The sequence below is a fragment of the Phasianus colchicus genome, chromosome 11, assembly GCF_987193195.1.
Source record: "Phasianus colchicus chromosome 11, bPhaCol1.hap1.1, whole genome shotgun sequence".
NCBI classification, from domain to species: Eukaryota; Metazoa; Chordata; class Aves; order Galliformes; family Phasianidae; genus Phasianus; species Phasianus colchicus.
This window is the reverse complement of record NC_143446.1, coordinates 15,796,401-15,822,822: the sequence shown is the minus strand read 5'-3', so window position 1 is coordinate 15,822,822 and position 26,422 is coordinate 15,796,401. Positions and strand designations below refer to the sequence as shown.

The following is a 26,422-nucleotide window of genomic DNA, read 5'->3' as shown; positions in this document are numbered from 1 at the left end:
ATTTAGTTAGCTGCTTAATTGACTGATGTAGATGACTAAACAAAGGATAAAGCAATGAAAATTAGGCCAATCCCTTTACTTGTTAGCGTATTTGTGTAAATATTTGCTTTCAATTTTATTCACATTCTTACACTACAGAACATTTTTCAACAGCAGTTTTCACTAACAAAAGACTCGTCATCAGAAATTTCACTCCCTAAAGGTAAAGAGGAACCAGCTTATCCAGCTAAACATTACAGGCACCTCTGTGAAATCCTAAGCACGAGATTGATTGCTCAATGAATGATGTGTGGGACAGCACTACTCCGGGCCCCAGAAGCTGAAAAACCATTATTCTCATTCGACATTTTTTTCCAGTATCTCAAAGTGTAAATTAATACTTTGTTAGGCTGATCATCAGTGGCTGAAGATTACCAGGCTAGAAGATTTCTTTTGTAAAGGAGTTTTCTTTTTGCTAACTGTAGAGTACGCTGAATTACACCTATGATGACAAGAGGAATTCGGCTCTCAGATTTTGTTTGCACCATTAGAAAATACGTGGAAGGACTGTTAGACAAAAAGAAGGCTGTGATAGGCGTTATGTAAGGAGAGTTAGAAGCAGCATGGAGAAAAGGGACATCCATACAAACTGGCTTAGTTCTTGAAGAAAAATGCTTTTATCCCAGGGATATCAGAATCACGGGAAGATGGTGCCATAGTAAATGCATGTTTCTTTCCTGTTCACTGTGGCATTGCTTAATTTCACAACTCAGTAGCCCGGGCACCACCTGAGTTCTTAAAGAATTGAATAATTGATCTATAATTAATGGATGCATAGAGGAGGAAAACAGTAGCAGATACTAGTTCATACAGCAGTCAACTACAGGGAATGAGGCTGTGCACCTATGTAACTTTGTGATATTCTGTTCTATTATATCTACATGGCCATAAACTGAAAGACATTTTTAAGAGCAAAAGTCATTTGAGACGCCTTGTTCCTATGCCAAATTGCTTTCCATGAAGAATAACCTACGAAGCATGGTAAATGCAGAAGGAGCTATGCACACAGTGATTCAAATTGACCTCATGGCACAATAATCATGAGCTTTTCTTTGTACAGATGGAGGGAACCAGACAGGTGACACCTTCACATTGAATCAGTCAGCATATCATGAAAACACCCACAAGATGTGACAAAGTTTATATGGAAAAGGTAATTGCAGCAGAGAGACTTTTGCCCTACCTTCATTTTTTTCCCCCAAAGCTTGTATTTCACTGCCAAAAGAGCAAAACCCTTCCTGCCTCCAGGCATACTGCAGTATTAAGAGTAACATTCCTTGCTCGCCTTACATTGCTTGTGAAGGAGACAGACCTCCTTCCTTCCTCCCTGCCCTTCCTGTGCATGCTGCAGCAAAGTTGACTGAAGGGCTTCCCAAATTCTAGGCTGTTCCCAGTTGCAATGCTCCTGCCAGCATTATGCACCCACACTTAAATGTGCTCCATGAGTACAGGCATGAGCTCTGCAATTAGCTCAAGTTTAAAAGACTCAGGTTACCATAACACCCAGCTCTCAAGTATGAACAGATGGCAGTTATAAATGCACAGAAACAAGAAGGTAATCCTCTGAAGTAAGTTTGTTTCTGTAAGCCTTTTAGAGTCATATGAAAATGACAGAGAGTGTTAATCCACCAGTTTGTTCAACAAGAGCTGTTGAACAAACAGCAAGCTGCCTTGTCCTGGTATCTTTGGCTCTTAATCTGACTTTTAGCAGTTGAAGACATTTAAAAACCTATACAGATGTTTGTGTATTAAGACTACAACATTTGCTTTGCAACTTTGGCTACTGACCTCAAGGTTCAGCCTCAGTCTGGTCTCATCATTTATTTCCTCTGAGCATGAAAGTTTCCCAAGATAAGAAATGTCAGAGCACTTTGTGGGCATCTCTCCATCTTACAAAGCACTGAGCAGCTCCTGCACAGCTGCCATATACTTTAGAGATCAACCAGCAATGTGCAATTGCAGGACATATATGAACTGAGTCACGCACCGCAGAAAACAGGCTGAAAACAAAAGTCTTGTCCAGCTTTAAGCACTGAGTCTCACGATGATGGCACTACGTGGAACTAGATTCTATAATAAAGACGAAATTTTCTGTGTACAGCAGATGGAAGAAAGTGACAGAATGTGGATAAATATAGAGGACTAAAAAAAAAAAAAAAGATCTGAGACAAATAAATCACCATGCTCATAACCAGAGCAGTATCTGAAAGGTACCCAGCAGAAGTAGTTGCCTGGCATTAGCCAGCTCCTCCTGACTCGTGTCCCTTAAAAATCTCCAAGCACTTGGCAAGCACCTGGAGAAGAAATACTGCAAAGCCACCTGGTGAGTGGTCATGAATGGCAGGATGACATATAAGAAAAACAGTGAACTTCAGACAGGCAGTTTTTCTATTCACTGACTGAGGAAAAAGTTAGATAGCAGGTATATGTAACACAGGAGATGTCACAATAGTGGGTGAGCACTCCAGCTAGAGCACATCAGAACTGATGTCAGTGCACATGCCCAGGAGTGATGAGGTTCCTTGCTGATCTGATGGCTTAGGGAAGAAAAGTACTCTGACAGCAGGTAAAGGCATTTTGCCTTATTCTAGTCTAAAGTTCTACATGAAATTTCATCTCCATGCTTCTTGAAAAGTTGTAGGCTAAGATTATATTTTGTTTGCTTTGTGCTTCATAACGATACCAAAATTCAAAAGTAAAACTAAAAGCAATCTAACTTCAAAATTGATCTTCCTTATTTAAAAGGATGTACCAGCAGTTGTCCATTCAGCTGAAGCAGAAAGACTCAAAGCAATTAACACAAATACAAGTATTATCTATGCTATGGGGATGGATTCCTGTCGGGTGGGTGTACACTGTCTCAGTGTGGATAGCCAGATGCTCTAGTCATTCTTTTAAAGTACCTAGAACATTTATAATGATTAATCACATTTCTAAAGCAGTAACGTGTGCTGCCATCTGTTCAATTAAATCTCACACTTACAGACATATGCCAGTCAGCTCATGGGGGTCAAACATTAATTCCTGCCTTTCTACACCAGGGAAAAATTGGCTTATGCCATCATACTTTCTACTCAGTCCTTCTGGTTTTAGGCACCAACCATTAATAGAAATATGACTGACAGCATGACAGACCTCAGATCTTGCCTTCTCTATAATTACTCTATGATTTTTAATCACCCATCGTCACTTTGTGCCTTAGACAGCTGGAGGGATCCTACTATACAGTGAACTGAAAGATCGAGCCCAACAAGTTATGAAACAACTAAACTGCTCTAGAAACATTTTCTTACTTCTGCACTCACTTGAGCTCACATGCCCAGAGGCCTCTGTTGAGCTGTAGAAAAGGATTTTGACGGGACTGTATGTATCACCAAGAGCTGTCCATTGCACAAGATTTGTCACTGTGCAGTTCAGGGATTTTTAAACATGCCTAAAACCTTTGTCATCCATTTCCTTGTGCTGACTAAACTCTGGGCTAAACATGCTCAGGGATTTGGGATATTATCACCACCTACTTTTATTCTGTAGAAATACTAAGTATCTGGATTTTAGTGTTACAATAATAAATTACTGAAGGATGTTGCTAAGAATTCTTTTTCACACTGAACTTTAAATACCACAGCTCGAAGAATCCAGCACTATTTCTTAAGCCTGTGTCTGTATTTTTGTTTGGTTAAGTACAGGAATTTTGTAAAACTGACATTTGGTTACTGAACTGACAGTCTTCCACGATGCATTATCTTGGAAGCATTCCTGCCCTCCAAACCATACAAGCTGTTGGAGTCCCAGATGTTGCCTTGCACAAGGAATGTGATAATCTTACTGTCCAGATAGAAAAGATGGTCATCACAATTGTACTGATTTCACTCTGAAGTAACAGATTGTTCCAGAACATAACTATTTCTGCAAATTATGCCTGATCCTAGAGTACTTCAGGTTTCTTGCAGAGAGGAATTTCTGATTGTTTTATACACAAAAGGAGGAATTGTTTCAATACTGTATGTTTGCTGTCAAGATACATCCATTTCTTACCTAGATAGCATTCTCACAAACTGGCCTAGTTGCCTGAAGGAATATTACTGAGTTTAAGTGCATTTATGAACTCAATGGTTGGTTTATGTTAGAGTGAAATTAAGCAGATTTATTAATTATCTATGCTTGAGTCAGACTTTCATATTTTTCATATTATATATTTTTAAAGGTCATACTAAGTGAGATGTTCAGGCATCTAAATATAACCACAAGGCCAAGCTTACACTTAGTGTAATCTAGTCTCTCTCAGACAAGGATAAGATAGAAGCATCATTCTAGCTGAAGCATCAAATGTTGGTGATTATTACAGCTGAAATGTAGCACTGGACAGAACATAGCTTGATCTGGTCAAATGATATTTGCTCTGAATTGAAAGTGTTTCATAAAGCAGGCTGAAAACAAGGCAGTTTTTGGAGTGAACTTCAGAAACATTGCAAGCTGAAGTAAGAAAAAAAAAAAGTAAATCTGCTTTGGGCTTCTCTGACATCAAGATTTTGCCCCAAGTACCTCATCAGTCTTAAGTCTCGTCAGTCATCCATCTCTCATGGGTGACTCTTCTAGCTGGGCATTCTGACTTTAAAAAAACAAACAGCACAGATATATATTAAATAAAACCAAATACATTTAGAATAATATGAAATTTTGAAACATTGCAGGGCTTTAATCTCCCTGACACATCTGAGCTGGCACCTTTTTCTGTTTCTTCATGAACAGATGGCAACATTACAGTCACCACAAACACTAAAGAAAATTTGCAATTAAAAAAAAAAAACTTTTACACACAAATTTTAGAGTTTGTGTGATGAAGAACTTTGTTGATGAAGTCAACCACTGCATTTTGAGCTCTGTCCATAGTTAACGTCATAAATCCCAGGCAGAGTACAGAGCTTAAAACTTAATAATTGAAATTCCACTAAGTCTTTGGAAGCATTCAATTTGGATGAAGGTAAAGGTAAAAAAACATGTCTAAAAGATAATGATAATGGAATTGATTTTTAGAGTCTTCCTGTACTGAGAGAATGAACCAGCATCTTTCTTTAGTGGATAAGAGCAGAGCCTGATCATCTTTGTGTCCTGAAGACTCTGCCAGAAAAGGCACTGAAGCAAGAAAACCTCTCCACAGTCTCATGTAATACACAGCTCTGAAATATATATTGATCATTGCTGCTTGATTTGAAATAAAACTAATAGGTTATAAATTTGAAGATTTGTCTACAAGGATGCTCAAGCCTTCAAGCTGCAAACCAAGGGAGTGTGCCACACAGAGCAAGAGGTCACCAGCTGCACTATTTCACTTTATCACACAAATGGCAAATGGTGTAGAGGGTTTGTGAAGAACCACAAGACTCACCAGTTTTTCTCTTTAGTCTATTACATAAATGAGATCAGCTCGTTTAATGCACTGACTTGAAAATTGAACAGTTGTAGGAGTCCTTCATCAGAAGTTCTCAGGTCTCTGAAAACAGGATGAAAAAATATGTCTATCAAGATTATGCAGAGAGATAGAAGGCCCAGGTACGCTTGAAATCCAATTTCCATCCCCCAGATGACTACTGAAGCCTCTACAGAACATTTTAGACTTGTACACATAAAAAATTACAACTTTTTAGGCTGCTCCATCAGTGAGAACAACCTCAGATTGCAATCTACAGTTTATCTAAACTCTGAAGATGACAGTTGTTTGCTTGGGTTTTCCCTAACAGATGAACAGGTTGGATTTAGTTGTCAAAGTGTCCCAGCTTGGCAGGTGAACTTGGTTGGCTGTTAGAACTAGAATGCAGTCAGTCGTGCCTGTAGCCAACTACTTCTACAGGTTTTAGTTTTGAGTGCCCTGTGGCACAGGCCAAAGGAAAGGATTTAATATACGAATCCTACTATTATGCAAAGGAGCAATCCTGCTCTGTAACCTGACAAGGTTGGAATGCGTGCAGATAAAATAACTGCAGTATCTTTCCAATCACAAATCATTCAAAAACAATAGTGATCATAATGGGAAATCATAATAAGGAAGCATTAAAGAATATAAGTAAATGAAATAAAACACCTCAGGCTGAAAAGAACCAACAGAAAAACAGAAGAAAACCATTAGAGCATCAGGTTAAAATACATGGATAACCAGGTGATGACCAGAGATAAAGTGCTGTGTACAAAAAACCCACTTATTACTGTTCAGCAGTTAAAGCAGTGCTTTCATCTTCCAATAACAGCTTAAAAGAGTGGCTAAGAGAATTTTCTGCAGTTCTCTGAAAGGATTATCTGACTCTTACACAATTCCTGTTACCTAGTCAGGTTCATTTCAGTGAGATGCAATTCACAAACCTGAAGTGATTGGTAGTACTTAGGGATTGCTGTCATGTACAATTCACTGCTAACATGATCACATTCTGATCATTTGCTAAGTCTGTTACCCAACAAAAGTCCAGTGTGCTAATGGTTCAAGGCTCCAAGGGAGGTTGTAGTAGCTATTGGACTTGGAGGGAATTAGATGCATTTAACAGCTTTGGAAAGTTTCCAGCGTCATCACTGAAGCCTGTTGGAAACACTCCTAAGAGCATCTGGAACTTACAACAATATTTTTGAAGGTTTGTTGTAGTGCATGACCCTTGGGCGATTTCCAAGGAACCTGGCAATTTTACAGTTATTAGAAAGCAATGCAAAAGTCAGTGGCTGAAATTTAATCCTGCAATTTAAAGGAAGTAAAAATCTCGCAAAAGAGCCAAAGGACTACTAACTTGCTCCACTTTCAAACTGCTGTGGCTCTTCAACACAAACCTGGCTGCATCAGAGCAAGGTGGGCATCATCAGTACGATAGCATCTCAAACCACACTCACCCCTCATCTCAGCTGTCCTTCCAGCATGATTTTCTGTGGGGTGTTTCACATTGTGCTCACAGCAAATGAGAGGAGAAAATCCTATTCAGTAACACTTTAAGAACTTGTTTGCAATATCCTGAAATCAATAGCACTGCAGTTGCTCAGCAGCCCTCAGGACATACTATGAAGCTATTATCACAAACTGTGGGATCTTATTTCTGTTCCACTTGGCCAGATAGCAATCATTCCTATTTCATGTTATAAAAATATACTATTTAATAGTGATCCTTAAGTCGTAGATGATTTCGATAGATAGTTGGGCAGGATAAACATGGTAACTCACCTGACAGAGATGCTGGTCATTAACCTCTGCTTCACATTGTTTTCATTTTTTTGTTTGTTTGTTTTCCAAAGGAGAAGAGGTTCAAGGGTAAGCTGACAAAACATAAGTATCAGGCAGACTTTCATATTAACAAGTACTTTCAATAACTAGTGATGGAAACCGAGATGGAAGGCAGCACTATACTTACAGTCAGTTTTTCAAAGAGTTGCATGTTCTGAGACTATATCCCTGAATTCCAAAGCCTGAAATAATCTAATATCATAGTCTGACCTCAATCTTAATAGCTATATGTTACCAATTGATCCTTTAAGCTGCAATGTATTGATGCAAAGTGCCACTGTAAATAATCATCCTTCTGGCTGAACTTACAGTTCAGAGTTTTCTATCTGATTAATTCATGGACACAGTTACCTACAAAGCATCCAGAAGTCTATGTACTGATAAAATCTAACTGCCAGGAAATGAGCCTAGCCTTCATACAGGATTCCTCCCTTAAATCTATGGCTCTGATATATTCCCATGTGGGCAGGGCTGCAAATTGCTCTTACCCCATCCAGAGTATGTCTATGTGTGATAAAAATCCTCCTCCAGAGGAGGCGGCAGAGGAAATATCTTAGGTATTTCTCTCATACTGCCCTTTCCTATCCTAAGAAAGCATGCTTAGAACTGAAAGAAACACTGCCCTCTTCTTATGATTAGGAAAGCAGCCTCTGAGCCTTTGTAAGCTGCTGGGATTGCATTATACAGTCTACTGCCTACCAAGGAGATAAGGTCTTTGAAGCACGATTAATTTACAGAGGCCTTCCCACTACAATATAAACTGTTATCCAGAAAGATAAGCATGGATCTTGCTTTATTTTTGATACAAAAGTGACTGGAGCAGTGGAAAACAGTGATTATTTTAGATGCTTTATCAGTCTTCTCAAGCTCAAGTCTTAACACTGTACCTCTTCAAACCATTCTGCAGTAATAAGGGCACTTTTTGACAGTACCAGGTGGTTTTGACCATGTAAGTCCCTTTGTGCAGAGAGACTGGGAGGTGACACCTGTACATCCCAGTTGCCTGGGCTTCAGCTCATACAATGCCTTTCATCCCTTTCTGTATGCAGTCCTACCAGCCCAACCTGTTATACTCTTGTCTTTCATTTCTCTACTGTCCCTGTGAACTACAATTGACAACTTGCTTATTCAAGCTTTCAGTAGCATGGAAAAGCAATGAATTCACTAGAAATTGTAGTTTGCCTTTTTTTTTTTTTTTTTTGTACAATATTTGGCTCAAATATCTGGAGGTAGAACAGCAAGAAATCTGCTTAACAATTCCCTCCCTGCTCTGCAGTTCCAGATGGATTTTAAAAACATTGTATCAAAGCATTCAATTTCAACTCTGTCTTACCTGCCACATCTCCACTGCAAAAAAGCACCTAGGATGTTGCTGCTGCAGAACTACATTTTACTTTTCAGAAGCAGCTTTCTGTTTAAATCTCCAATAGCTGTCAGAATGCATTGCATTCTTGCCTGACATTTGCATGGGTCTTCCATCAAGTATTGCCTTCTGCTGCAATACAGCTGTCCAGACAAGTGAAATTCTCCTTTTCTTTCCAGCTCTTCTCCTGTAAACATTACTCTTTTGTCTTCCTATATTCCTCCCGCCTTCATCAGCTTTGATTTGGAACTACACGCTCACAGGCTGTATACTCAAACACTAAGATGCTGTAGAAACAGCAGAAGAAATTTAAGTGCCTCTCAAAGCCTAAACATGCGGAGTAAAACTAGGAACGCAGTGCCTACTTTATCACTGTTGCTTTAGGCAGTATTCTTGATTTCACCACTGCATGTACTTCTCCTGGAAGATGAAATGCTGAATTTCTTGCATGCAAGAATGTCCAAGGAACGATAGTGCTTGACTCACAAACAATACACGACTGTGGCAAACCAATGAATTTGCAAAAATATTCGGTAGTTTGCTTGCTAAAGGTGAGTGACGTTTTTAACACTCACAGCTTTAATAGAAGACAGTGTATCTGGAGGCACTCTCTACCTAATGAATACATTATTTTCTGTAAGGTTGTTTTATAAATACAATTATATATAATGTATACAAATTGACAAACAAGCATAACCGTACTTATTTGTTTATGAAGCTTTTCCTTGTAGTTTATAAACATCCATAATAAATCTAGAACTTCAGAAATAACTGTTCTACTCTTCTTCTAGATCATTTTCTCTTACATTTTTTAGCTCAACTGTTTAGAGCATCAGTAAAGTTCCATGAAAGTAAAGAATTTAAGAATCCATTTATCCTTCCATGGGTTTGCTGAAGATCAAAGATATACTTTACGCAGCAGAGGTATAAAACAAAATACATTTGCTACTGTTCAGACACTTCTCAACCTGTCTTTCTTCTTACTTGAGTGACCGTGACTAATAACAGAAGTTTTAAGCTTCTCTGTTACAGAGAGCCTCCTGACTTTCCATCTGGTGTTTTACTTCCCCATGCAAGTTCAGTGCCTTGTTTGCATTTTTCATAAGGTATTGTGTGCCCTCAAAACAGTGTCAGACATGCTACTAGAGTCAGCTGGAAAAGCATTAGACCTGAGTTATAAGATAGCCACTACTTGTTACCTAGTCTGGCTCCTAAGCTAGAATGCTCTTTACAATAATTTAGTTAAAAATGAAATTTTTTCGCATTTTACTTTGCATCCGAGTGTGGAAGATTTTATTACTGCTGAGTCATTCCAATACATTTTTCTGAAATGCCTCAGGATGGTCTTTGAATGGATGATAAGAAGTGAATTCTTATGCATTCAGTGGAAGAAAAAAAAACTGCCATGGAATGAATTATGCCCTAGTGAGATGAGAGCCCTCAAACATATAGGCTGCACATTCCTTATTTAAGTATGTGTGTCCTACCTGTGAAGCTGAAGGGGAGAATCCTCTAAACAAGATATACTTAAAAGTATCTTATGTTCCTAGGATATTGGTTGACTGATTCCAAGTAGAAGAGTCAGAGAATGCTGAAGTTCTAAAGGGAAGAGCAGTAGAATGAGCAAGATAGCATACGGAGGAGGGAAGGAAAGAGGTCACAGAAATGCTACAAGCAATTTTCAAATCAGAAGAAGAAAAAAAAAACGAAAGGGGAAATTCTGAGCCAGGCTTAGAACAAACCTAAGTGGTACTTCACGAGACAGATACATGGCCTGCAAATCCTTTGGTCCAAAGGCTATTGTGGATGCTAGCTGTTTAGAGTGATGGGAGGACTGGAATGTTCCTGGAATCAAAATCCATTGAAGTTTACTTATAATTTAGTACAGGTATTGAGAATGGCTGGAGTCTGACAAAAGTTTAGGGAGGAGAACCAGATGTGACACTTCCTGTGCTCCTCCCCAGCTATCCATTTCTGGTAAGTGTGAAAGGCAGCATATTGACCTAGATGGACCTTTAACTTGGCTCACAATTCATTCATATGGCCAGGCACAGCCCTGGAGCAAAATGATAAACATAGGCCAAGAAACAGCTGAGTTGGAACACTGTCACTATTTTGCTTTCCTTCTCTTTGAAGGAGCCACAGGTAGACAAGTTGGAGTGAGTGCATACATATAGGGGAAGTGTGTATGTAATGGCTGTCAGCAATCTGCACAGCCACCCTCCCCAACAGAACAAGCACAAGGATACTGAGGCAGCTGCTCCTGAGAGAAGTGATATTTTAGAAGCTGTGGAGTTTCTGCTAACAAATGGCAAGCTGGCTCATGCAACACATCTGTGCCTTGCTCCTGGTGAAATTTTACTGTGCTCACATAGAAAAACTGTCTTTGCTGGCAATACAAGCAGAATTTTCTTGCAGAATAAATTCACAGATTCTTTGCAAACATCTCTAGCTTTGCATGCAAATACTAACAAGAGAAAAGTGGGTCATTTTGTTAAGTTCAAACCCACTAAGAGAGGAAGTGCTGTTTGAAAGCAATAAGCAAAGAATTAGTGACTGAAAAGACAAGAGGAGAATTTTTGCAAATACTGAAAATATCCATGGAGTACTAAGCAGAAGTAAATATAAATCCATAATAATATAAATAAATACAAGTTTGAGCCTGAGATTTTCAGATACAAAGCTTGAACTTCATCTTCTCAGCCTATTGCAACTAGTTTGTTTTTCATTATGAAATCATGTTGGTTTGTCCCCTAAAACATACTTTTTCATTCCCCAGAAAAGGGGACATTTCAGTGCAATGATATCAGCTCGGTGAAGACACGTGGCTTATTTCAGCAGCAAAGTGTTCTGATCTACAGGAACTAATTAGAGCATTTTCTCCATCTCGTTCCTTTCTTCTCATTACTGCTGACCAAAGACAACTGCTGAAACATGATTATTGAAGAACTGACTGCTAGTGTATGCATTATCTTTTCAGAAATAAATCAGCAAATGCTACCAGAGCAAGGGGTAAGGAACAGAGAGAACAGCCACTAGCAGAAAACAGCACCTGCAACACACAAAAGCACTCCTAAGGCCACACCAAAGGATCTTTGCTAAAAACAGCCTCAGAATGAAATGCTGTCAGTGAAAGGAAAGGTAGAAAAAACAAAGTCTGTGTGTCATGACATGAGCATTTAATTATAAAGACATTCATAGAGAAAACTATTCTTGTCATGCAGTTCTTGGTGCGATCTGCAAGTTGTTACAGCTGTGGGGTTTGAGGCACGTCACATCTTGTGGAAGGCTGAACAGGTTCAAAAAGTGATTTCTATAGCCCAGTAAGTGTTAATTACAAGTTAGTTTATTTGATTAGGGCCATTCTTTAGCACCATACTCAATGAGTGATGAATTCAACCTCAAAGCAGCATCTTGCTTCATCTGCAAGTACTTAGTTGTACGAGCAGAGAACTAGCAATAAGAAGTCATGAAAAGAAAGGCATAAGCTGTTTACTTGGCTTACATATGGCCATTCATACTCATGGTATAGCATTAACAAGTTTGTTGTGTTTTTCAACATATCTCTGTGGTACATATTTTTTTAATTGACCAGCTGTATGAACTTCTAAAATCCTGAATTAAGTTGTCATAGCATCATCCCCTTACCAGACAGAATGTCCCATGGGATCAGCTGATATGTCCACATGTTGTAAAGTGGGAATAAGATTAATTGAAGGAAGAGCAGAGGGCTATTCAAAAAATATTGACACCATCATGCCCCTTCAAAACACAAAGGTTGCTCTAGCTGTACAACTGTCTTGCCTGGCTTTATGTTTCAGACAAAGAGCAGGTTGCTTTGCTAAAGAGTATTAATAAGACATGCCAGATCTTACCACAGTCTGTCAATATGACAAATTCTGTATTCTGGAAAAAAAAGTCAGGGCAGAATTTATGTTCAGAGAGCAGAGAAACCCCTCTACTCACAAGAGGCTCAAGTAATTATAAAGCCCATCATGCTGCACCAACACAAAGTAAAAAGGGTATTTTAACCTCCCCAGTCCTTCAAAATCTCATTCATTGCTACTTCCAGAAAAGTGCAGCTTGAAAGCCATAAGTTTTCGAAAGCGACAGATTTAAGTCCAAACCAAAATAACAACAGGAAAAAGGAAAAACATCACACCAGGTTTATGAAGGAGAAAATCAGATGGCATTTTTACATACAAAAGATGAATATCTGTGGGTAAGAAGTCAATATGATGAGTGTACTTTGTTCCCTCTCTGTTATTAAGTGAGCTCCTGTGATGCATTTGCCTATACTAGCCTTGCATTTCCATAGGAAACCACGCAAGCTTTCCCATACATTTTTGCAGCAGCTTTACAGGTGCCACACAGTACAAGGTCAGGACTGGTTGATCCATCAATTGAAAGTAACTGATGGATCTTTTTCTACCAAAGAAGTCAGCCGAAAAGACGACAGACTCTCAGAATTGGTTTTTTTGTTTTTCTGTTACTGTTATTTTTGCTGGATTTTCATGTTGTTTTTTTTTTTATTTCTGATTTTTAACACTCCAAAGCTAACATATAAAATTACCATCTTGCAGTCCCCAAACACACAGTGTTCATTAAAGCCAATGAAGTTTTTGCCAGGAAGACTGTAATAGTAAACCAAGCACCCTCAACCTTACTTTCAGGAAAGATGAAATGAAAATGAAATGAGTTAATCATATTCTTCTTGAAAGGACACAAAACATAAGGCAGTACTAGAAACAAAGGGTCAGACTCATGATGGGTAAACTGTTTTATGTCTGTGTGCCTTAATTTGAAGGCTTAGGAAAACTTCTCCCACCACCGTCACAGGATCCTTGATTAAGAAGAAAAAATAAAAGGAAGAAACAAATAATGACAGTCAGTTTCCAGAGCTTTTAGGCTATTTCATATCAAACAGTGTGATGAATGTAGCAATATCACTTTTGGCTATAGCACAAAAAAATATTATTCTCTATAGACGCTACAGCATAAAACAAAAATGCTTTTATTACCAGTAGCAATGATGTGACATGCCTGATAAATGCCACTTTAAGACTCCTTTGGGTCCCAGCATCCCTCCACACTTATTATCAAGTTACTAATAGATTCTGTAGGTTTGACTGGCCATCATTTAGGAATGTCATTTACTCTAAAATGACAGAAAAGTAAAATGTTCTAAAGCATTCAATTTTTCTTTTTCCTGACTGAGTGACTAATGACTAAGAATAATAACTTTTATTCATGTTGTCTAAGTGATAAAATAGCCATTGTAGGATGATGAATATCAAGTAAAGATATTTTCATTTAACACAGGCAGAAAAAAAACCCACAAACTTTTAAATCTTAAAAATATGAGAGAGAGCAGACAGCTATTTAAGCATTCACATCTCTTGTATGACAACTGAGTCTGTTTCTCTTCATTATTGTTTTTCTTTGGGTGTAAAGAAGTACTGATAACAAAATGGTCAGATGTGTTACATATTAAATACTTATTTGCATGATGACAGTGTCTAATGTTCCCCACTGAAATGAACACCCATTTATTCTAGGCATTTTAGAGGCATACCATAAAGGTTAATTCCTGCAGTAGAACACTGAACTCACGTAAACCAGACAGGCAAAAGATCGGAGCAGAAAGAGCTGCACAGAAAAGGGAAAATGGTTGTATAGCAGAATGATGGCAGAGCTGGCAATATATTACATTTATATTAGAGATGATTCTTAGACTGCAAATGCCTTGGAAGCATCCCTACCTTTCAGATCATATCTGTAATAGTCACCAAAACCTCAGATTATTTCTACAATATGCCACAGTATCAGCAGAGATATGAATATAAACTGTATTTTTCTTCAAATTTAATTAATTGCAACTCAGCACCTAATTTTCTTAATCCACTTTCCAAAAAAAAAAAAAAAAAGCATAATTTATTGTCTGTATTAGAGGATTTGATTTCACTGTGACTAAGATTCACTAAGTAGTTCTGTATTAACTAACTCATCATAAATGCCCACCTGACCCTTTCTGCTAAGCATGCTCTGCTCTTGGAGTCCCATCTGGGAAGCAATGGGTTTTGGGAGCTAATCTCTTTTGGGAAGTACAAACCTAAAACAGTAAGCTTTCTTCCAAGGAAAAGGACTTTTTCCTCTTCAGTTGTTATGGAAAAACTGAAAATACATTTCAATCTGTTTATGTGTTTGATCATTACAGTTTTCCTAGGTTCTTCTTAAGGATTTATTTTCACCCAAGGCTTGCTAAGTACAGTAAGTTTACTTATGGAGCAAAGGCACAAAGCAACACACATGAATATTTTTTCTTCTTAAACACAGTAGCAAATAAGTATATTCTGTTATTTTCACACCAAAAATATCCCATGACTTTAGCAGGGTTGCTTTATATTAGATATGGCAGCAATTTTGGTGAATTTAGTGCAGTTAAAACTGATTTCCACAAATTATGCCCTGGTTTAGTTTCATTGACTTCAGTATTGATTTTCACCTGGATCCAGATCTTTAACATTCCAGTTCTGTAGGGAGGTTGAAATGTTACTGGATAGCTCAGCTGTGCCAAACAGGGACTAAGGGTGCTCAATTTCAGCAGAAGTCTTCAGTTGTTCTCCTCGAGATGAAAAAATACCAAGAAGAGGGACCTGAAGGATGAAGGGATTTATGGTGTGAGGAGAAGAAAGGCCACCACCTCAATCAACTCATCAGACAGAACAAGCTAGAGACTGTGGGAAATGAAAGCATTCACTGCCATGGCCTCAGAACAGGAGTCAGCTCTGCAACACAAATGCCCCTTATCTGATCCACTCTGGGAGGACTGCACTGCTAAGGAACTTCTTATTCATTAGACAGACTTCGAAACAACAGCTTCTGGTCACCCAGTGCTCAGTTTTGATCATTACAAATTCCTTGGCAAAGAGAGGAAGAAAAGGAATGTGATCAGAAGGATCATAAAACATTGCCCTGGCTGAATGGCAGGCTGTGTAATGTAAACTCTATCAAATAAACACTCCCAGATATTTTCCTACTGATTACTGCACTAGAAATGCTTGATAATAGTCAACAAATGTACGAAAACAGCATATGCCAGTCCAGCATTTCCTTCAAAGCATTTTTTTCCAGCTTCCCATTTGTTCAGCTAACACTGTTAGAACTGACTCACTCTGGGCATTGCTGTTCTGCTCAGGGAGAGCAGGATTTTTTGTTAGCACTGCAAATCTGTAGTTTGGTGACTTTATAGCAACAGCAGGCACAGGTCAAAGTCAGAAAGCCCCAAGGTTGGTTGTCCCCTTCTTTCTCAAAATGATGATAAGAGGTTCGTATCCCTAGGATTGGAAGTAAGGATAAGCAAAATTTGTGACTTTCTTCCAACAGAAGGTCTGCAAAAAGCACCTTTGTAACGCATGCCATTAGGACCACTGTTGTACATTAACATTGGTAAGAGCAATAATCCCTTTTCTTTCCTTCATAAGTTTCTCATTTTTTCCTTTGTATATTAACTCTCTTGCATAGCTACTTATCAGACGGAAGCCAAAGAAATGTTAAAGGTGCAGGACTCTAATGGCATCACTGAGAACAGGACTCAATGCTACACTTATTTTAAAATACATCAAAGCATTGATTATGGCTTCTAACTTAAATAGAAACACTTATGAATGGGCCTAAATCAAAACCCAACAAAGTGGGAGAAATGCAGCCAGACTTCACACGGACCTTAGATAGGCTCTGTGAATACACAGGCCACACATTCACCCCAGCCTCTCCTGTGAACTGCACATTAGAAATCATTTGTAAAATTATTTTTAGTCCTAAAGATAAATTCATTTCACACAAGCCTAGAAGACCCTGTCGCTATTAAATCATCATAAAAACATAAATGAAAGATCATTTTGTCAGTATTCTCCTTTTATATTGCTAGACCCAAATTGTGCCTGGACCTCTCTGCCTGAGGCAGTCTCTTCCCTTGCTGCTCAGGTGAAGGCAGCTGCTACGCAGATATACTTCACAGTGTATTTTGAAACTATTCTCTAAACAAAAACTGGATTCTGTAGGCTGCAATAGGCAAATATAAATAACGAGTGTATCAGTAGTTCAAATACAGTAGGTAAAACACATCATTAATGCAGAGTAAGAAACATTTCTAAATAGAGGCAGGAAGGTAAGACATTACTTTTTAAATAAAAGCTAACACTAATGAGCAGTCCTAAGATGGATTTGTTTTAAAATTAGCCTGAAAAGATTTTAGAAGCTGGTACATTAAAATGTTCATTTGAAATTGTTATGAACTTTTATCTGAGAAGCAAGTTGTCTTAAAGGCTTCATTTTCTAACACAGAACTGTTTTCACTTTATGGAATATTTTGCATTATATTTTAATTAAAGTTATAATTACAGAACTAAATATAATTAGCTTCTTTCTTCAAAAGAAATTGGAAGTGAACTTACTTTATTAAATTTTCAATTTGTTTCCTGCAGTGTTACATAGTTTATTCTAATTAATTGAATGAGATCTCATAAATATTTTATCAACATAGGGAAGTGATTAACAGCTCGAGTTGTGTGTGGTTTCCTTTCTTCTTCCCAGCTTTCTTCTTCTCTGTGGAGCTGTTCCCTACTTTCTATGCCCACACCCATTCTTCAGTGACCACATAAACACAGGAGCACTGCCAGATCCTCTTCTTCCACAGCAGAATGTTGTGTTTTAGCAATCAAGCCATTTTTAACTTCTCTTTGAGATTGTTTATTATCTAAGGGTGCCCTCATGTAACAGATCATAGAACTGACACTTGTTTCTTGTGTGATTTATGACTTCCACGCTGAATAGTTTCCTGCAGGATCTTCTCTAGTCTCAGTGTGTGTATGGGCAGCATATCTGCCTATTCCCAAAGCAGATGAAGTTGGAAGGGATATAGGAGACTGTAAGCCTCCACATCAGCACACCCTATTCTTAGAAGGAGCAGAAGGGAGTTGTGTGACATGTCCCTAACCCCCAGCAGGTTTCAAAGGACTTGACTCGTACCTGGCATCACTGAGATTTTAACTCCCAGGAAATGAACAGATCCATAACAGTTTGAGCCTTTCGCTTGAGCTGCTCAGTTTCCCTTCTTGCTATGTGGACATTTGGCACGGCAGAAACATCTGCACAGTCCCCTCAGGCACCTCTTTCAAGATCAAGAGCTAACATCAGTGGGAAAACACACCAGGAGCTTTATAGACACACAAGGAAAGATGCAATCCCTGCTTCAAAGCATGTCAAAGCCAACAAAAAGAAAGGCAGAACACAGAGGTGATGCGACCTGCCTGTAGTCACACACTGTACAGGACAATCGCTCTCCTAAGACCCAGTCCTTTCTGCTCCCCACTACTGAAACTGGGATGATGACAGCTTCTGTTGGAAGTGCTACTCCACAGCTACAGCAGGAAGTAGGTGTATTTAGCAGTAGGAGTAGCAAAGGAAACAAACAGCATTTTGATCATATCAAACAAAAAAAGTGATTACAACTGAATAGTCAGAAAATAGGAAGATAATCTTTATGGCTCCTTCAGATTGAATCTATCATTGCCTAGTTTTGAGGAGTAGGGACTGATGTAACATGCTAAGTTTTCATTTAATATATCAGAGATTTATTTAATTAAGCTCTGCTTTAATAACACCCCCAACACGAAAGGAAAACTTCACCACAACCTTTGCAATCCAGCAATACACAAGTTGCGGAATAAACCAAACAAAAATGAAATTCATATGTATTTCATCTACCAATTTAGCTCAGGCATTATTGTCACTTGCCCATCTTGTATTGTTGACAGCAGCAGGCTGAGCATCTTTTAATATCTACAGAACAAAATATGATCTTGCATGCACGCTTCAGAAGTCCCACTGATGCTAGCTGGAAGCGTACACATTTCTCTTCCCAGGAAAAAAAAAGAACTCCCCCTGGTTGTTTTTCTTCCTCATATGTTCCCTTACTACTTACTCTTTAATTCAGGGCAAATCATGGAGTAGAAAAATGAATCAGATTTGTTCCTCATTCTATATGTTGTAAAGAGCTGGGTAATCTCCATCTGGATGTACAGTAATGCTTCTTCTGGATTGTGAAATAAGCCAATGAAAATCCTTTTGGCAAGAACCTTGCACTGATGATTCAAATGGTATTGCTTTCCAAAGCCCAAACATTTTCCAGTCAGCACAAGCTTTGACATATGAAGGTAACTTTGATGCCTACAATCAATTCCTGTAAGAGCTGGAGCTATGACTGTTGATGCCAGACCTGGACCTGATCTGTTATCTGTTCTATGCTAACATCGTATGACTACAAAGCAGTTTTATTGTTCTTGGGTCTCCATCCTCTCTTAATTTACTTAACTTGTCTGAAATCAGGTGAGCAGTTGCTTGCATAGATGTAGAGGCAGCAGCAATTTCTTTACATAGAGAAGGCACGCACGTCTCAGTTCCTAATACATAAAGGAGGATGAAAAGGCCAGTAAACATGTTCTGCTGTTAAAATGACAAGATTATGGATATTTCCTAAAATTACTACAAGAGAGGCTTGGGATTCACATGTAATATTTAAAGCACATCCAGCATACTTTAGGCACTGCATTATTAATGTCAAATGAAGCATAATATCCAACTGCTTGTTTACAGTTCTCTCCAGTGTTAAAGCTCAGAGAGGGGATTCTTTCCCTTGGCTGTATAGCCCATGCTGCTAACAACCCACTCCTTCTGAAGGTAATGCAGCCTCCTGTCTTCCTCATTCAGACATTCTTGTCTTTTTCCCCCCCCCTGAGTTTTCTCCTGGTCAGAGTTTCATTTCATAGTGTTAGATGAGAGGGAACTTAGTGCAGTATCAGCACCAGCAGAATCAGTTGTGCCAGGAGCCACACTCTTAAAACACCCTCACCGCCCCCAAGGAACTACAGAATCACAATATTACCACTTCATCTTGTAAAGGGTATTTTATCTCCTCTTGTTTTAGTTTGTTTTCACAACCACAGTCTTATCTTTTACCTTGTAACGTAACTTCAGATACTTTTCCTGTTAGCAGCTTCTTTACTGCCTGCTGCAGATTTTTTCCTCAACATATGGGCAAAACAGTCTTCACACTTTTCTTTCCATTCCATATCCTTGACATAACGTGTGGTTTAAACAGTTTGCATATGTATACACAATGAAAAGGGGAATCTGTGCTGACAGAGATGAATGCTTTAAGCATTTCAGCAAAATAAGTTTAGAGATTTTACATTCAGGGGAAGTTTGCACTGATTTGAAACTAAAATATTATTAACATTGTAAAGTTAACTCTCAACCACTGGTAACATCATAGCCACTCTGTTCTCACATTTCATCCATTGATGAAGAAAAAAGCACCTGATATCCCTGCGCTCGAATCAGGATAAGCAGGTGCACGGATCCCTCCATGGGAGAGGTTCTGCACCACACAGAGTCAGGAGATTCCTTTATGTTCTCAAAGCAAAAAGACACAGAAGATGCGTGGACTTACAAAGCCAGACTGAAAAGGGAAGAACTAGTGCACATGTTAAGAGAGCTGACACATCAGCTCTGCTGTGCCCTAAAAAGATGTCGAATTATGAGATGAAAAACGACTTGCCATCTCTCTCACTACTCATTTGTACAGAATAGTTTCTGTTACATATCTCCTTTTTCTCCACAGTAAGTTTTCTGGAGACAGAGATACTATGATCTGGGTTATGTCAAGCAGGTATATTTAAACAACCAAGAGTCCTTGGAATTTGAAGATGTAATTAACTTCGAATGTTTTCAGGTTGTGAAGAAGGACACAAAGATACTTTGATGCTGGTACTTAGATCAATATCATTTTTTACTCTAGCTGCAACAAAAGTCACAATCTGGATTATTCAGCCTTTGTGGTTTCATCACAGCATTCCTGTGGCATATGTACCACACTATCCTGATCAGCAGGTAGCATCTGTCCTGAGTTTTGTTCTATTTAATTTGATAAAAGTGGAACTCACACAAAGACAACTAACTGGGGAGCTGAATACACAACCTACCACCCACCATGTGTCATTACTGGAAATAACTCCACAAAGAACCCACATTTGGAGCTGAAAACCTAACAGCTTTAATTCCTGATAGAATTCTCTGTTTCATTATCTCTCAATGCCTTGCAATGTGGTGTTTTGTTTTGTTTTTAATGTCCTCCTCACCATACAGAAGAAATCAAATCTGAAGACATTCTGAGTAAGGGCACTTCTGACTCCCACCAGCTGTCATCATGCTGACTTTACATTGACTTTAGGAGAGGACAGCTTGGCAAGATGACTTAGAGCACAACTGCTCTTCCTTTGTCTCTTCTGGAGCTATGACCCTGTTATAATTATTGGACCCAAAATTTAGTTAGAAGCTGCCACATGGCCTAGTAATACAGGGGCAATGTGTACAGCACTTCCCTTACCAAGACTTTACATCCTGCAACAAAAGGAAAACATAACACCAACAGAGGGGCAGATAAACAAACAGAGTAGATGATGGCTACAGCATCATCTCCCTTCAACTTCACCTGGAGAACCATAGACAGAGAGCCTTGTGGTTATCAGGGGAACACCACCCCAAGCCAAATTCATTGGCCGCCCTCGTTCTCCTTCCTTGGCAACAACACACACTCCTCTCAGACATCTGGGAAGCACTGAAGGACTACACAGATTTCACTATAGGTGGAAGGTCTTCGTAGTACTCAAAGAAGTAAAAGAAAAAATAAGTCTGTATGCAGCTCTTCCAAATTGCCTCCACAAAATCAATTCATCTCAACAGCTTGGTGTCCATGGGATAAATTGAAATAAAAAGTTTTTCTTTTAGAGGCATTCTCACTAAAGTACTTGCAGAAGGTTCCAAAAGAATAAGATGTCATCAGTTCCTTTTGATGCTATTTCACACTTCCAGAGCTATAAGCTTTAGTTGAACCCACTGCAAAAGAATATCCTTTTCTCTACAGAGATTTGTCTCACTGAGGACTTGCCCCTGGCCTTCCACATCTTGAATCATCATCAATATGTTGCTGAAGATCTGGCTTCAAAATATCACTAGAAACCCTCAAAAGAGGGCATTTAATCTTAAAATAAGGACTTGATTGTTATTTCCTGCTCAAATTCTTACAAGTTTTTTATGTTCAGATGCCTCTTAGAGGCCACAGATATTAACAATGAACTTCTTGAAAATTCAGGGTCACCTTCCCCCCCCATGTTAACAATGAAAGCCTTAAACAACCTGCTATCAAAAGAAGTCACCTAAGCAAAGCTTTCTGCTCTTTGTATGACTTACTCATTCACTTTATTTTCTCCCATAAAAGTGCCTCTTAATAACTTTTGCCCATTTAGTGCAATGGAAATTCAACACGACTCTCATAAATCAAGACAGAAAGAATAAATACATTTCACTGTAACTTTTAAACTGTTGCAAAAGCTCAAGTTCTTCCCAAAGTTATTTTTCCCCAATTAACTATAGTACATTTAGTTCTTATTTCCAAACATTGACTGCTTCAGTTCAAAAGTACAGTAGGCAAATAAGCAACGTGCAAGGCTTCTTAGCATCACTCAAAGGAAATGCTGAGAACTTATGACATGTTTTTCAGCAGGAAGAAAAACAGACAATTGTGGATAATTTAAATCAGACTACTTTGTGTTTTTTTTCAACACCACAATTCTAATTTCACAACAATGATTTTCATTTAAAAACATACTTTCCAGAAGCCAAAAATCAAACTTTTCAGAGTTTTGGATACATGTGGGTGTGAAGGGAACTACGACTTCTTTACTGATCTGTAGATGATACATCCACGTTTTTAAAAAGCACAATGTTTTTATTGCCTTGCTTTTTCACAAAGCAGCTGAAAGCATAAAATAAGAAGGGACAGCGTAGTTCTATAATCAAAGTAATGATGTGAAAACTCTCAAGTGTAGAAACAAACATAACCACCTTGTGCAGAGAAAGGCAATGACAGATAACCAGTTCTAAATTACCCAAAAAAAAGTAATGGTCACAAACCAGTTAAAGAAAGGAAGATTTGCTTACCAGACCCAAGGATCAGTGTTTGCCAAATACCCCAAAAGGGGGAGAGGGATCACCAGTTAGACACCCTTCTCTTGTGGCAGCCAGCCCTTAAATGAGGCTTAGGGAAGGGTGGGTTCCACCCCTTTCAGTCCACAGGTGAATTGCTTTCACCTGTGCTCCTAGGGCTGGCTGTGTCCCTTCACCAGGTGCTCAATCAGTGGTTCAGGCCCTGACAGCAATTCCCATACACTTTGTGACTAACAAGAGTTAGGCACAGAAGAAAGCAGATATTTTTCATGTCGACCGCTGTGAAAATTCAGGGTGACCAATGCCCTTTAATGACACGTGGGAGAGTGTCTGCAGTAGTTTCTAATTCCTCTTCCTTTGGACATGTTCTGATACTTTCTGGAGCAAATTTTATTGGCAAATGTCAGTTATGCAATCTGAAGCAGTTCACAAAGGAGGGCTTAGTTTTAATATATTTCCTTCCACACGTTTCTGACTCACACAAAATACCAAAATTAGCAAACAACTTGTTTGCCAAGACGTTTCATTTCCCAGACTAATAGATTGCCAGTATTTTCAGAATGATTGAAGTGAAGATCTTAAGTGATGCTGCACAGGTTGCTCAGTTGCTTTGGATTTTTCCACTTTCAATTTTATTTTATTTCAGAATTATTATTTCTGAAATTTTATAAACATCTGCAGACTAAGAAACCAATTTCTCACCAAGGTGCAGCATCAGGTATTCCCTTTACTTCCAGCCAGATGTTCTCACAGAGAGATGTGTCTGCTTCTGCAGCACACTCTCATTTAGAACTGATTACAAACTGCTTGCTCCTTCATCTCTCCCACACTGGAACATGGTAATTATTCAGCACTGAATATTCAAGTTCCTCTGGGAACTTTTTAGCCACGTAGGTACATTTCAGGGCTCAGACATCAGGGAACAGACGTAGATGAGAAATACTGTATTCTGCACAGGATTTCATAGATATACACATATGGGTAGAACACTGATATGAACAGCATCTGACTAAGCAAACTGTTGTTAAAATCTATTCCCACTTAAACAGCCCCGATATGTTAGTGCCTGTGCAAAACTTGCTCACCTGCATTTCTTTTAGCATCATTAGTTCTAACCTCCTAGCTGCAGTGTTATGTATGTGTTAACCAAACACATTTTACAAAGGCACAAAGTGAGCAGCCCATGGTAGCAAGATTTTTTTTTTTTTGAAGGACTAGAGATGTAACAAGAGATACCAGGAGCCAATGAACACCTTAAAGGGACCTCTGGCATAGATATTTATAATCCCTTAAGTGCTCTCTATGGAAAGGGATAACTTATAGGAAACACTGATGATCATTAGAAATTCTGTAGAAGTACAGCTAGCAGCTTGTTTATATAAATAAACAACAGCTCTTGTAAGCTATCTGTGAGGACAGAGCCATAGATCCATGCCTGTCTTTTCTTCCACCCACCTGCAAGTTTTACTTGGACTTTGAAGTCAGAGGAAGCAGAGACAGACTTTCCACTACAAGGACAAAAATCAGAAGAGATTGCACATGACAAAGCATATTTTCTGTTCAGTTTGTTCCTTACATGCAGGCTGGAGAGGGCTTTTTGTTGAAGATTGAGAGTGGCATATCACTAGATAAGTTTGCTGGAACAGATGCAAGAGATGGGCTGGTAGAAGGAGCAGGGAGTTGCAAACTGCTGGTAACAGATGGTAGAGCAACCCCAAGTCTGCTATAACCTATGACCCGGGAATGATACCCATACCATCATCCCCATTCTGGCTTTCAGGGAGGCTGAACGTGGCAGTAAGAACACAGCTTAGCAGCCTGCACAGGGGAAGTCACAAGAGACAGCTTGGCTGAGTCCAAATAGCACATGCTAGTATGTTATGCAAATATTAATAACAGCTGCCGGAGATTTGGAAGAGCCAGCCAAGTTGGAAAGTGCCCTACACATCTGCCCTTTTGTAACCACATGGCCAACACTTACTCTGCCCAAGCCAGAGCAGTATTCTCTGTCTGTGAGGCACTACAGTTGGCACGTGTACCCACCTGTATCACTGCCAGTACCTGGCAAGCATGCTGCAGAGAGCAGTTGTTCCCCAGTCCCTTACCTCACCACATTCTCTGAAACCCCTCCAAATCTGCCAGTGCATGGCCAGGGGGAAAAGGGGTTATTCCCACTTCTCTGCACCGAACACAAGGAACTAGGGAGTACTCACTGTTTGATGGCACTCCTGGCTATAAATGGAAATATTCAAGAATACGTTTCTGAGAATTTGGCTTATTACTGATCACTGCATTTGTCTCTTTCAGCAGTGATAAAATCAGCTAAGCAGGGCCCATCAGACCTTTGGATGGATTAGCCCACTGGCTACCACACCAAAGGCATGTGTATATGTGTGCCCTTGGTTTCTGTTAACACATCCAAACTACTGTTAAATTAGCTGGTCAGGGAGCAAAAATGCAGCAGCCATAAAAGGCACACATGTCACCTCATGTTAGGCAACCTAGAAGAGGTGATGCCAGGCTTGTTAAATGAATCCAGAGGTTATCTTGCCATTAGTGCAATAGTCTCAACACCAAGCTAGGTTGTTTAAAGCTACCCTGGATAGTTTATAAGCTCTACATTTGTTGCAATACAGACGTACCCTGAGATCGCACTGTGATTACTGCCAGGAGGAGGTAGAGAAGCATTGCATAGCAACAGAAACCTCATCTGTGAACACTGCATTTTTGGTTAGTGATCCTATATATTAGAGTACAGAAAGCGTAGGGAATGCAACAGACTCAAAATCCAAAGTTCTTGATAACCTTCTTTCATTTCTATATGTTTTCTTGATGCATAATTATAACTGCTTTTATGTGTACTCATCTGCTGTTGAATGCATAGGTTTTGTCAAAGAGAAAACAGTACAGCGAGAAACTTTTCCACTTAAAAGTATTCCGCTCCAATGAATCATGGCTGTCATTTCAAAGCTATTTATTGTGTTAGCAACATTTTTTCCAGAAGACTTTCATTTAGCCATTTGGAATGTAAGGACAACTGCAGAGAAAAAATAGCCATGCAACCCTAAGATCAAAAACCCGCAAAGATTTCAGAATATATAGAAAGAGATGTATTTTTAAAAATCCTGGGCATGCAAAGTAAAAGAATCAGATTAAATTCTCATAGCTGTAAGGCTTTTGCTTGCTATTCACAAGAACTATGGAATCCGCTTCTGCTTGACATCAGAAATGCAGATTCAGTGAATTCATTTAAGACAAAATTGAAATCTTATCTTTTTAGTCTGGTTTTTCCAGCATTAAATGCAGCTCAGTTTTAAAGCTCCTAGATATTATTTTATGTAAAGCTGTTTGAGACCCTTTGTATTTTCTGCACTGTATATATTTAGGTTTATTATATTTAGTTCACGTACATTATCAAATACAAAGGAAAATAGTTGAAAGATGACAAACAGGATAATGGGAAAGGCAAAGTAGTTATTTGCTAATGCAAAAGAATAAATACTGCAGAAATGGAAGAAGGAGACCTAAACCATTTTCTTACCTACTAAGAAGTATTTAGTGAATGTATCACAAGGATTCCTATATCCTAATTCTTCAACTGGCATACACAGCTGTGTGAGTAATGGGGCCAATTAGGAATTGTATGGCTCTGCAATACACCCACTCCTCTCTTTCCAGGACACAGCAATTTCCAGCATTCC

At 38.9% G+C, this 26,422-nt stretch overlaps 1 long non-coding RNA gene across 4 annotated transcripts in view; it reads right to left on the bottom strand.

The window, feature by feature from the left end:
- LOC149916456 (uncharacterized) overlaps positions 1-26,422 on the bottom strand; it is a 62,880-nt gene that overhangs the window by 8,910 nt on the left and 27,548 nt on the right. For 3 of the 4 annotated variants that reach the window (XR_016469930.1, XR_016469928.1, XR_016469927.1), the window contains 2 exons: positions 15,160-15,310; positions 5,426-5,530 (listed from right to left, as the gene is read on the bottom strand). This is a non-coding gene — a long non-coding RNA (uncharacterized LOC149916456). Of the gene's footprint in view, positions 1-5,425; positions 5,531-15,159; positions 15,311-22,715; positions 22,795-26,422 lie in introns of those variants that run through there. The other variant, XR_016469929.1, reaches the window with a different exon arrangement.